Raw genomic sequence first — 14,995 nt, 5'->3', positions numbered from 1 at the left:
AAGAATTGCCCAACCCATGGACTCGACTACTTGGATGATCATCCAAACCTTCTATGCGGGACTAAATTTTTCTTCGCGGAATTTATTGGATTCAGTCTGCTGGAGGTACCTTTATGTCCATCACTTTGGGGGCGGCTACAAAACTTCTTGATGATATGATGATAAATTACTCCGAATGGCACACGGAAAGAGCTCCACAAGGTAAGAAGGTAAATTCGTTGAAGAAACCTCTTCCTTGAGTGATAAGATTGATGTGATTATGTCTATGCTTGTGAATGGTAGATCTAATGTTGATCCAAATAATGTTCCTTTAGCTTCATTGGTTGCTCAAGAAGAAAATGTTGATGTGAATTTCATTAAAAATAATAATTTCAACAACAATGCTTATAGGAACAACTCTGGTAATAACTATAGGCCATATCCTTCTGCTAATGGTAATGGTTATGGCAATTCTTATGGGAATTCTTACAACAATAATAGGAGTGTACCCTCTGGTCTTGAATCTATGCTTAAAGAATTTATTAGTACACAAACTGCTTTTAACAAATCTGTTGAGGAAAAGCTTGATAAAATTGATATTATTGCTTCTAGAGTTGATAGACTTGCCTCCGATGTTAATCTTTTAAAATTGAAAGTTATGCCTAATAATGATATTGATAATAAGATTACTACTACAGCAAATGCCATCCAAGTTAGAATTAATGAGAATATAAGATTAATGGCTGAACTTGCGTGCTAGGTGGGATAGAGAAGAAAATGAAAAACTAGCTAAAGAGAATAATGTAGCTAAAGTTTGGACTATTACCACCTCTAGTAATGCTAATTCTTCACATGTTGCTGCACCTCCTACTATCAATGGTAAAATAATTGGTGTTGACAATGTTTTACTCCTAGTGCAAAGCGTACAAAACTGCCTGAAATTGCTAAAACTGCTGAAACTGCTTGTGATAAAACTGCTGACATTTTTTCCAACCTTGGGAACAATGACCCCATTGCTGTAGCTCATAATGATTTAGATTTTGATGATTGCCACATCTCTGAAGTTATAAAGTTCTTACAAAAACTTGCTAAAAGTCCTAATGCTAGTGCTATAAATTTAGCCTTTACAAAACATATTACAAATGCTCTCATAAAAGCTAGAGAAGAGAAACTAAAACTTGAAACTTCTATTCCTAGAAAGTTAGAAGATGGTTGGGAGCCCATCATTAAAATGAAATTCAATGACTTTGAATGTAATGCTTTATGTGATCTTGGTGCAAGTATTTCTGTTATGCCTAAAAAGATTTATGATATGCTTGACTTGCCACCATTGAAGAATTGTTATTTGGATGTTAATCTTGCGGATAATGTTAAAAAGAAACCTTTGGGGAGGATTGATAATGTGCGCATTACGGTTAACAATAACCGTGTCCCCGTTGATTTTGTTGTTTTGGATATCGAATGCAATGCATCTTGTCCTATTGTGTTGGGAAGACCTTTTCTTCGAACTGTTGGTGATGTTATTGATATGAGGGAAGGTAATATTAAATATCAATTTCCTCTCAAGAAAGGTATGGAACACTTCCCTAGAAAGAGAATGAAGTTGCCTTTTGATTCTATTATTAGAACAAGTTATGATGTTGATGCTTCTACTCTCGATAATACTTGATTTGCACTTTCGCGCCTAGTCGAAAGGCGTTAAAGAAAAGCGCTTATGGGAGACAACCCATGTTTTTACTACAGTACTTTATTTTATATTTGAGTCTCGGAAGTTGTTCACTACTGTAGCAACCTCTCCTTATCATGTTTTTGTGCCAAGTAAAGTTTCTATGTCAAAGTTGATGTTATATTTGGGATCGCTGCGCAGAAACAGCATTGCTGTCTGTCACGAATCTGGGCACAAGTCTCTGTAGAAAATTCGAAAAAAATCTGCCAATTTACGAGCGTGATCCTCAGATATGTACGCAACTTTCATTAGTTTTGATTTTTTCCATTTGAGCAAGTCTGGTGCCATTTTAAAATTCGTCTTTACGGACTGTTCTGTTTTTGACAGATTCTGCCTTTTATTTCGCATTGCCTCTTTTGCTATGTTGGATTTATTTCTTTGATCCATTAATGTCCAAGTAGCTTTATGCAATGTCCGAAGTGTAAAGAATGATTGTGTCACCTCTGAATATGTGAATTATTAATTGTGCACTAACCCTCTAATGAGTTTGCTTGAAGTTTGGTGTGAAGGAAGTTTTCAAGGGTCAAGAGAGGAGTATGATATACTATGATCAAGAGGAGTGAAAGCTCTAAGCTTGGGGATGCCCCCGTGGTTCACCCCTCCATATTTTAAGAAGACTCAAGCGTCTAAGCTTGGGGATGCCCAAGGCATCCCCTTCTTCATCGACAACATCATCAGGTTCCTCCCCTGAAACTATATTTTTATTCAGTCACATCTTGTGTTCTTTACTTGGAGCGTCGGTCTGTTTTTGTTTTTTGTTTTTGTTTGAATAAAATGGATCCTAGCACTCACTTTGTGGGAGAGAGACACGCTTCGCTGTTGCATATGGACAAATATGTCCTTAGGCTTTACTCATAATGTTCAAGGCGAAGTTTCTTCTTCGTTAAATTGTTATACGGTTGGAATTGGAAAATGCTACATGTAGTAATTCTAAAATGTCTTGGATAATGTGATGCTTGGCAATTGTTGTGCTCATGTTTAAGCTCTTGCATCATATGCTTTGCACCCATTAATGAAGAAATACATAGAGCTTGCTAAAATTTGATTTGCATATTTGGTCTCTCTAAGGTCTAGATAATATCTAGTATTGAGTTTTGAACAACAAGGAAGACGGTGTAGAGTCTTATAATGTTTACAATATGTCTTTTATGTGAGTTTTGCTGCACCGGTTCATCCTTGAGTTTGCTTCAAATAACCTTGCTAGCCTAAACCTTGTATCGAGAGGGAATACTTCTCATGCATCCAAAATCCTTGAGCCAACCACTATGCCATTTGTGTCCACCATATCTACCTACTACATGGTATTTCTCCGCCATTCCAAAGTAAATTGCTTGAGTGCTACCTTTAAAATTCCATCATTCACCTTTGCAATATATAGCTCATGGGACAAAATAGCCTTAAAAACTATCGTAGTATTGAATATGTACTTATGCACTTTATCTCTTATTAAGTTGCTTGTTGAGCGATAACCATGCTTCTGGGGAACGCCATCAACTATTGTTGAATATCATGTGAGTTGCTATGCATGTCCGTCTTGTCTGAATGATCTATCACTTTAATGATTGGAGCATGCAAATTGTTAGAGAAGAACATTGGGCCGCTAACTAAAGCCATGAATCATGGTTGAAGTTTCAGTTTTGGACATATATCCTCAATCTCATATGAGAATAATAATTGTTGCTACATGCTTATGCATTTAAGAGGAGTCCATTATCTGTTGTCCATGTTGTCCCGTTATGGATGTCTAAGTTGAGAATAATCAAAAGCGAGAAATCCAAAATGCGAGCTTTCTCCTTAGACCTTTGTACAGGCGGCATGGAGGTACCCCTTTGTGACACTTGGTTGAAACATGGCATGCAAAGATCCGGTAGTCCAAGCTAAGTAGGACGAGGTGCGAGCACTATTAGTATACTATGCATGAGGCTTGCAACTTGTAAGATATAATTTACATAACTCATATGCTCTATTACTACCGTTGACAAAATTGTTTCATGTTTTCAAAATAAAAGCTCTAGCACAAATACAGCAATCGATGCTTTCCTCTTTGAAGGACCTTTCTTTTACTTTTATTGTTGAGTCAGTTTACCTATCTCCCTCCACCTTAAGAAGCAAACACTAGTGTGAACTGTGCATTGATTCCTACATACTTGCATATTGCACTTGTTATATTACTTTATGTTGACAATATCCATGAGATATACATGTTATAAGTTGAAAGCAACCGCTGAAACTTAATCTTCCTTTGTGTTGCTTCAATACCTTTACTTTGATTTATTGCTTTATGAGTTAACTCTTATGCAAGACTTATTGATGCTTGTCTTGAAGTACTATTCATGAAAAGTCCGTGCTTTATGATTCGAGTTGTTTACTCATGTCATTACCATTGTTTTGATCGCTGCATTCATTACATATGTTTACAAATAGTATGATCAAGATTATGATGGCATGTCACTTCGTAAATTATCTTTGTTATCGTTTTACTCGCTCGGGACGAGCAGAACTAAGCTTGGGGATGCCGATACGTCTCCAACGTATCGATAATTTCTTATGTTCCATGCTACTTTATTGATGATACCTACATGTTTTATGCACATTATATGTCGTATTTACGCATTTTCCGGAACTAACCTATTAACAAGATGCCGAAGAGCCGATTCTGTCGTTTTCGCTGTTTTTGGTTTCGTAAATCCTAGTAACGAAATATTCTCGGAATTGGACGAAATCAACGCCCGGGGTCCTATTTTTGCACGAAGCTTCCAGAAGACCGAAGAGGAGTCGAAGTGGGGCCACGAGGGGCCGACACCATAGGGCGGCGCGGCCCAGGCCTTGGCCGCGCCGACCTGTGGTGTGGGGCCCTCGTGTGGCCCCCCACGTTGCCCTTTCGCCTACTTAAAGCCTCCGTCGCGAAAACCCCAGTACCGAGAGCCACGATACGGAAAACCTTCCAGAGACGCCGCTGCCGCGAATCCCATCTCGGGGGATTCAGGAGATCGCCTCCGGCACCCTGCCGGAGAGGGGATTCATCTCCCGGAGGACTCTACACCGCCATGGTCGCCTCCGGAGTGATGAGTGAGTAGTTCACCCCTGGACTATGGGTCCATAGCAGTAGCTAGATGGTCGTCTTCTCCTCATGTGCTTCATTGTTGGATCTTGTGAGCTGCCTAACATGATCAAGATCATCTATCCGTAATACTATATGTTGTGTTTGTCGGGATCCGATGGATAGAGAATACTATGTTATGGTGATTATCAATCTATTGTTTATGTGTTGTTTATGATCTTGCATGCTCTCCGTTATTAGTAGAGGCTCTGGCCAAGTTTTTGCTCTTAACTCCAAGAGGGAGTATTTATGCTCGATAGTGGGTTCATGCCTTCATTGACACACGGGACGGTGACAGAAAGTTCTAAGGTTGTGATGTGATGTTGCCACTAGGGATAAAACATTGATTCTATGTCTAAGGATGTAGTTGTCGATTACATTACGCACCATACTTAATGCAATTGTCTGTTGCTTTGCAACTTAATACTGAATGGGGTTCGGATGATAACCTGAAGGGTGGACTTTTTAGGCATAGATGCGGTTGGATGGCGGTCTATGTACTTTGTCGTAATGCCCGGATTAAATCTCACTATATTTATCATATCATGTATATGCATTGTTATGCCCTTCTCTATTTGTCAATTGCCCGACTGTAATTTGTTCACCCAACATGCTTTATCTTATGGGAGAGACACCTCTAGTGAACTGTGGACCCCGGTCCTATTCTTTACATCGCATACAATCTACTGCAATACTTGTTTACTGTTTTCTTGCAAACAATCATCTTCCACACAATACGGTTAATCCTTTGTTACGAGCAAGCCGGTGAGATTGACAACCTCACTGTTTCGTTGGGACAAAGTACTTGGGTTGTGTTGTGCAGGTTCCACGTTGGCGCCGGAATCCCTGTTGTTGCGCCGCATCACATTTCGCCACCATCAACCTTCAACGTGCTTCTTGGCTCCTCCTGGTTCGATTAAACCTTGGTTTCTTTCTGAGGGAAAACTTGCTACTGTGCGCATCATACCTTCCTCTTGGGGTTCCCAACGAACGTGTGAGTTACACGCCATCACTGCCCGATTGTGGCACCGTCAAGTTCTTCTACGTGCTTTTGCAAGCGGTCAAGATCTTCTACGCGCTTTTGCAAGCGGCAAGTGATCGACTACATCCACCACGAGATCTAATCTCGTTAGGCTTTGGAAATCTTCGAGGGTTAGTCTCATGATCTTCTCGTTGCTACCATCTACTAGATTAGATCTTGGCTTGTGTTTTCGTTTTTGCGGTAGGAAATTTTTTGTTTTCTATGCTACGAATCCCTAAAGTGGTATCAGAGCCGTGTCTATGCATAGATTGGTTGCACGAGTAGAACACAATGTTTTTATGGGCGTTGATGCTTTTGTTGTCTTTAGTTCGTGTACTTTGCATCTTGCGGCATAGTGGGATGAAGCGGCCCGGGCTAACTTTACATGACCGCGTTCATGAGACTTGCTCCACGTTTGACATGCAACTTGTATTGCATAAGTGGCTTTGCGGGTGTCTGTCTCTCCCACTATAGTGAAGATCCAATTTACTCTTTCTATTGACAACACTAGTATCACCGTTGTGGTTCATGTTCGTAGGTAGATAAGATCTTACTCGAAAACCCTAAACCACGTAAAATATGCAAACCAAATTAGAGGCGTCTAACTTGTTTTTGCGGGGTTTGGTGATGTGATATGGCCATGATGTGATGATGAATATGTATGAGATGATCATTATTGTATTGTGGCAACCGGCAGGAGCCTTATGGTTGTCTTTATATTTCATGTTGTAGTATTGTTTCAAAGTAGTTGTAATAGTTGCTACACACGGTGAACAACCATGAAGACGGCGCCATGGACCTTGACGCTACGCCGACGATGATGTAGATCATGCCCGTTGATGATGGAGATCGTGTCCGTGCTTTGGAGATGGAGATCAAAGGCGCAAAGACTAAAGGGCCATATCATATCACATATGAATTGCATGTGATGTTAATCCTTTATGCATCTTATTTTGCTTAGATCGCGACGGTAGCATTATAAGATGATCCCTCACATTAATATCAAGCTAATAAAGTGTTCTCCCCTCGTATGCACTGTTGCTACAGTTCGTCGTTTCGAAGCATCTCGTGATGATCGGATGTGATAGACTCTACGTTCACATACAACGGGTGTAAGCCATGTTTGCACATGCGGAATACTTGGGTTTGCTTGACGAGCCTAGCATGTACAGACATGGCCTCGGGAAAACGGAAACCGAAAGGTTGAACACGAGTCATATGGATGATATGATCAACATGTTGATGTTCACCATTGAAGCTACATCATCTCACGTGATGATCGGTTTTGGTGTAGTGGATGTGGATCGTGTGCCACTTAACAACTATGAGGGATGTTGTATTAAGTGGGAGTTCATTAGTAATTAGATTAAAACTTGAACTAATTATCATGAACATAGTCTGAATAGTATTTTGAATTAAATTTGTAGAATTGGCATCCGTTTTCTACCATGCGTTAGTCTTGTAATTGAGATAGAAATACCGTTAAGTCTGACAAATAACTTTACGGACTGGTACCGTATTGTTAAAGAATCAAGAAATGATTAAGTCCTATTGAAAACTTTTAGTAAACCTCACATTGTCGATTCAAAGAACAAAGGTTTCAATTAGTACCTAAAATCATCTTGTCTCCATGAAACTTGAAGTTTAAATCCGTTTGAAATTAAAGTAAGGAGCTGAAAATTTTGTTTTCAGAAATAAGCGAGGTATGAGATATATGTGATATCTAAGACCTTATTTCAAGGTGATAGAATATAATTTGGTGAGAGTACATAAACTCATAAGTTTTATGGGAATGTACAAAGGTTGAAGACGCCAGGCGTCTCAATCCTCCAACTATTGGGGCACTAACGATATTCGCATATTCATGAAGTGATCGTCCTTAGTATGCACTGTTGCTAAGACTCGTCGTTTCGAAGCATCTCGTGATGATCGGGTGTTATAGATTCCACGAGTGCATACAACGGGTGCAAGCCAGATTTTCACATGCGAATACTGAGGTTAAACTTTACGAGCCTAGCATGTACAGACATGGTCTCGGAAAGTCGTCATAATATAATGGATAAAATTATGAGTGAAATTGTTCATCATATTATAAAGTTACTAATAGTGAAATCCGGAACACTTGTCATATGATGGTCAACTTCAAAGTAAGAACCTCAAGGTTATTGGTATTTGACCAACAAACCTAGAAGTTATTGATGTTGAAGAGTTTTTCTGAGAATGAGGAAAACTAAAAGAGAAACTACAAAAGATATTTTAGCGTAAAGAAAGAAAATACTATAAAGTCTAGCTCGGGTGTACATAAATGATATACATGTTATGGATGTATTCCTTGTTTGGTCACATAATGAAATTCTTGGGTATTTGTACCAGATTGGTTGGTATGAGATGTCATACAATACAACGCAATACAAGAATACGATGGCCTAAGTGACCGATAAGGAATATGGTAATAATGCACGTCTGGAACATAATAAAGTGTTATTATGTTTGTCGTTGGCATTCTACCTAACCCTTAGAATTTATAATAAAGATCTTAATAATTTTTATTTTGCTCTGGTCAAATGAAAACAATGAGTTGTTCAAATTATGACATTACTCCATGTACGATGGATAAGTTATTATAAATCTTAATGGTAAAACACACATACATAACACTGACGCTAAAATGCCATAAGGCAAATGATTTGAATTCCACTTATTTGTGGAACCGCCATTTAGGTCATGTTAGAAAGGAACGCATGAATAAACTCCATGCAGATGGATTTTTGGAGTCATTTGATTTTTGAATCGTTTGGCACTTGCAAATCTTTTCTAAAGAGAATGACTAAAATACTGTTCATAGGCCAAGAGTTGAACGGAAAACTAACTTATTGGAAACATACATGATGATGTATGTGGTTCACTGGGCATAGTTGTGTGCGGGAGATTCTTCTACTTCATGAAAACTTCCAACAATGAATTGAGTATATATATGTGGATATATTCGATAAGAAAGAAGTTTGAAACATTTGAATGGATTCAAATAAAATTCAGCATGAAGTGGAAATCATCGTAATAGAAAATTCAAATATCTATGATTTGATCATGGTGGAAATATTTGAATTACGAGTTTTAGCGAACATCTAAGAGAGTTATGAAATTGTTCTACAACTCACATTTCTTAGAGTATCATAATGATGATGGAGTATCCGAGAGACGTATCCAAACCTTGTTGGGTTGAAGATGAGATAAAATAACGCCATTATATTTTTTGTGGATTATGCTTTAGAGACTACCGCTTTTACACTAAATAGAGCATCATCATGATCCGTTGAAATGACACCATACGAGTTATGGCATGGGTATAAACCCTTATAGTCCTTTCTTAAATTTTGATATGCATAGCATATGTAAATAAGTTTACAACCAAAATCGGATGAATGTCTTTGTTGGTTATCCCAGAGAATTGATTAGGAATTCTTTCCACTATGAAGTAAAAAGACAAAAGTGTTTGTTATAGTTACTTGCTTATTTCCAAGAAATTGTTTTCTAGCGAAATATTTGAGTGGGAGGACAATAGAACTTGATAAGGTTTATGAACCCGAGCATAATGATCAGAGTAGTGCAGCGTCGGAAATGGTTCCGGAAGCGGCCACGACGATCATGGCTCCCATGACTACAAAGTGTTTTAGCCATGGAGATCGAAGTACCTATTGAACGTTGTAGGTTTGGTTTACTTTGTGATCAAATAAATGATTTGTGGACAAAGGATTGTTTTTTTGAACAATGATAAACCAACTACATACAAAGAAGTTATGATGGGCCCTGACTCCGTTAAAATGGCTATGCGCCATGAAATCCAAGATAGGTGAATACTTTTTGAAAGTAAATGAATCTATGAAATTGATGGACTTGGATGAAATATCCTTAAATAAGCACGACTTGTCGAAAAGTTGTTTACGACAAAGTTCAAAGAGTTGACTACGTGAAGATTAGATCTTCCGTAGCAATGCTTATAGTCTATGTGGATTATTCTAGTAATCGCTACATATTTCTTTATGAGATATGCTAGTAGGATGGGAATATTTAACAGAAGTGTGTATTAAAGATGTATACAAGATATAACCAAGAGTTTTGCTAGTCCGCTGAATACTAGATAGGAATACGAACTTCAATTGGATGAAGTGAGTATTTCGGAGTTGGAATCTTCACCGGATGAAATAGTCAAAGAGTTTTTATTTCATCAGAAACGATGAAGGTGCTTGCATTTGCAAGAAATTAAGTGGGAGCGCTGAGACATATTTGTAATACTTTATGTAGCTGACATATTGTTGATTATAAATAGTGTAATTATATACTTGATTAAAAGGTTTCATTGAGAATTAACTTCAATGAAAGGATATGGACTAAAACATATTTAGTGTCAAGATCTATGAAGATAGATTGAAACACATAATAAGTTTAAGTCAAAGTACATAGAATGGATATTGAAGTAGTTCAATATAGAAATATTAAGAAGGTCTTCTTTTCATACGAAGGTTTAACAAGACTTGAGTGTATTTGACACTCGATGAGTAAAAACACATGAGTGATTTTAGATCACGAATAATATGTACACAATCAGATGTCCTGTGCTCTAAAAGGTTAGGAGCATATACCAGAATGATTCATGTGATGATCATTGGACAAACAGTAAGAATATCCCTGTGTGCTTTAGAAGAACCAAGGATATATATATATATATATAGTTTTATATGGGGTAATGACAAACAAATCGTTGTAAGGTGTTGCACCGATATTTATTTGGTCACATATAAGAATTAATTTCAAATCTCAATTAGGCTAAGTGTTATTAAAAAGGTAGCATAATGATAGATTTAGAAGAGTTCTAAATATTGTGACGGATTCTACAATAGAAGGCAGAGTATGTCATTGTTTTGACAATGATTGAGGATGTTTAGGTCGAGGAGTTCTTTGAGAACTTGGTGTAGTTCCGATAGTGTCAGAACTTTGAAGCTATATTGTGTGTGACAATATTGGTGACATATTTCAGACCGCGGAATTAAGGTTCCACCAGAAGACCAAACATATTTAATGCCGACTCATTTGGAAAATGAGTGATGCGTTGAGACGCAAAAGAATTGCAAAATACATACGTTTCTGAGCATGTCAGAACCGTAGACTAAAACCTCTCCCGTAAGCAAAACATGATAAAGCACCGGAAGACCGAGGTGTTATATCTTTACAAATGTAAACTAGATTATTGACTCTAGTGCAAGTGGGAGACTGTTGGAGATATGCCCAAGAGACAATAATAAAATGGTTATTATAATATATCTTTGTGTTTATGATAATGTTTGCATACCATGCTATAATTGTATTAACCGAAACATTGATACATGTGTGTTATGTAAACAACAAGGAGTCCCTAGTAAGCCTCTTGTATAACTAGCTTGTTGATTAATAGATGATCGTAGTTTCATGATCATGAACATTGGATGTTATTAATAACAAGGTTATTTCATTATGTGAATGATGTAATGGACACACCCAATTAAGCGTAGCATAAGATCACGTCATTAAGTTCATTTGCTATAAGCTTTCGATACATAGTTACCTAGTCCTTCAACCATGAGATCATATAAATCACTTATGCTGGAAGGGTACTTTGATTACATCAAACGCCACTGCGTAAATGGGTGGTTATAAAGGTGGGATTAGGTATTCGGAAAGTATGAGTTGAGGCATATGGATCAACAGTGAGATTTGTCCATCCCGATGACGGATAGATATACTCCGGGCCCTCTCGGTGGAATGTCGTCTAATTAGCTTGCAAGCATATGAATGGTTCATAAGAGATGACATATCACGGTACGAGTAAAGAGTACTTGTCGGGAGACGAGGTTGAACGAGGTATAGAGATACCGATGATCAAACCTCGGACAAGTAAAATATCGCGTGACAAAGGGAATCGGTATCGTATGTAAATGGTTCAATCGATCACTAAGTCATCGTTGAATATGTGGGAGCTATTATGGATCTCCAGGTCCCGCTATTAGTTATTGATCGGAGAGGAGTCTCGATCATGTCCGCATAGTTCTCGAACCGTAGGGTGACACACTTAAGGTTTGATGTCGTTTTAAGTAGATATGGAATATGGAATGGAGCTCGAATGTTGTTCGGAGTCTCGGATGGGATCCGAGACATCACGAGGAGGTTCGGAATGGTCCGGAGAATAAGATTCATATATGGGAAGTTATTTTCCGGGGTTCGGAAAAAGTCCGGTGTTTTGACCGGAGCTTCTAGAAGGTTCTGGAAGGACCGGAATAGTCCGGAATATTATGGAAGGTTCCGGAAGTGTCCGGGACGACCCGGGATGTCTAAGGAAGTCCGGAGGGTTCCATAATAGGTGCAACCACGTTGCCTTAAGGGAAAAGGAGTCTTTCCTTAATGCAATTTCGGAATTGGCAAAAGAGTCCGAGTAGGACTAGGTTTTCGGAACCGGAAACCTATCGGAACTCAGTCAAACTTGGGGGCAGGTTTTGGACGACCCAAGGGGCTTGGCCACCTATTTAAAGAGGCCAAGGGGCACCCCAAGGGCACCACGAGTCGCAGCCCTAGCTCCCCAAATCGCAGCACCACCCTGCGCCCAAACCCTAGCTATTCCCTCCTCCTTCTTCTCCCGCAGCGCTTGCGGCGAAGCCCTGCCGGAGATCTCCACCACCACCGTCACCACGCCGTCGTGCTGGAGGGATTCCGAAGAGGATCTACTACATCCGCTGCGCGCTGGAACGGGGAGGAGGACGTCGTCTTCATCAACACCGTACGTGTGACCGAGTACGGAGGTGCTGCCCGATTGTGGCACCGTCAAGTTCTTCTACGTGCTTTTGCAAGCGGTCAAGATCTTCTACGCGCTTTTGCAAGCGGCAAGTGATCGACTACATCCACCACGAGATCTAATCTCGTTAGGCTTTGGAAATCTTCGAGGGTTAGTCTCATGATCTTCTCGTTGCTACCATCTACTAGATTACATCTTGGCTTGTGTTCTCGTTCTTGCGGTAGGAAATTTTTTGTTTTCTATGCTACGAATCCCTACATCCAAATCCGGCGAAAATATGTTCACCGCCTCCGAGCAACCATGAGAAGCCAAACGGATGGTGTGTGGGTGTGTGGGGATCTCCAAATCGGTGGATGGGAACTGCTCTGAATACCATGAGAAGCCAAACGGATGGTGTGTGGGTGGAGTGGAGAATAAAGATGGCAGCGTTAAAGGTGCAATTTATTTATGTTTTATGAAGAGCTGATATTAGTAGAACTTCCAAAAAAATCGCAACCAACATATTTTGCCCATCACACAATGTTGTAAAGGAAAGGATATTGTTGGGACAAGTATACTTTAACCGAGTGTTCAAGTCATTGCCTACAACAAAAGGAGCATCTACTAAAATACTCCTCCTTGAACCTATGGAGGCCATTCAATAAAGAAGAGTTAACAGGTTTTGCATGAACCTGGGATAATGTTTTTGTCTTGAAGATATTTGTTGTCACACTCTCTCTTCGTTTAAAATTTTGAACAACCACTTAGTAAGTAAATACAATATTTTATTTAGAACCTTTACCCCTAGGCCCCCTTGTCTTTGAGATCACGAGGAGCCTTGAAACTTCAATGTTATGCTTCGCACTCAAAAATTGGGCAAGATATAATGGAGAAAATTTGTATCAACGAAATCATATATTTTAATGTTCTAATCTAAGTAAAATTATTTTTATGAAAAAGTAATTATAGTAAGAGCCTATTCGGCAATACTGCAGCTCCAACCCCTAGTACCAGAGTGGACGGAGCTGTGCCGAACGCGTCACTCCGCAATTTTGTGGAACTGCATGCGCCTCGCTCCTAGCTTCAGCAAAAGCGGAATCTGCTCGAAATTACAAAATATTCCACCGCCAACTAACACCACCGAATTGGTACCAGTCTGTTTCTCTGATCTCCCACTCTATCGGGCTCAAGAAACAAAGACGAACGACCGCGCCATCGCTCGAAGCCTCTAGCTCACGCCACCGATCAATTCCTAGGAGTCGTTGGTCAAATCGCTTGTGCCGGCGCCTAATTGAGGCCGCCACCTGCTTATCTTCCTCCCCGGCGCCGTTAAGTACACCCGCTGAGAGCATCCAGTACGGTGAACTGAACTTCGGATTTTAAGTTCACGTTTTTACGGATCTGCTAGAGTCTAGAGATGCTCTGACAAATCACGGACCACTCGTGACCTCCTCCTCCGGTTCAGTTTGCCCCCACCGCCAGGACCTTGCGCCCCCGCTAGGAGCGCTCACCTCCAAGCCCGCATTCGACCTCCCTCCATGGTGAGCAGTTGATCGACTCCGGCCCATCAACCAAGACCTTCCACCAGGCCCGAATGCGATATACTCTGTATTTTCTTTGAATGGGCTTGAGCCCACGCTCGCACGGAGCGGAGCCAGACGAACGGTCCTTCGACCAGACGTTCGATCGGGAGGCATGGAGCCGAGCGCTGACTTTTGCTGAAGTGGAGTGTTACCAACCATGCCCTAAATCCGAAAAAATGATGTTTCGTAACTGAATATTTTTGCCTGCACAAGAGCTACATTTAATATTTAAACTAGTTGTCCCATTTCTTAAGTACGACCATGGATGGTGTCATGAGGGATGAGTAGACACATCATGCTTTTACGACATGGAAATTTGGCACGTGCTTCTCAACTACTGTACTACACAAGTCCAGTTTATGTTGCATAAAGAGATGATATTTTGCTCCGCCCATATTTATATATGGGCGCATTCTGTTCACTTCATCATATATTGTTCCACTCTTTTGATCGACCAGCTACATATATTACAACTTATATGTCTATTGGCTCTTTGTGCATATAGTATTCCCAACTAGATTGCTAAAACACAAGCTCCTCATGGTTGACTACCTTATCTATGTCATGTTTCATTATCTGCTAGTGACATTATTCGATGGACTAGGCTCCATGGATACAATTAAGCATTTTGATCATATCACTGTGATCCACATGCGCATTCTTCGGAATGGGAGGTCTAGGGAAAACATAAACAATAAACACTCGATCTAGCATTCGTCTAAACATGATGGCGCGTGGAGGATGTCAACGCTCAACGAGGCCTTCACGGAATCGAGTTCGGATGTGA

The sequence above is a fragment of the Lolium rigidum genome, chromosome 3, assembly GCF_022539505.1.
Source record: "Lolium rigidum isolate FL_2022 chromosome 3, APGP_CSIRO_Lrig_0.1, whole genome shotgun sequence".
Lineage (NCBI taxonomy): Eukaryota > Viridiplantae > Streptophyta > Magnoliopsida > Poales > Poaceae > Lolium > Lolium rigidum.
This window is presented reverse-complemented; position numbering follows the sequence as displayed.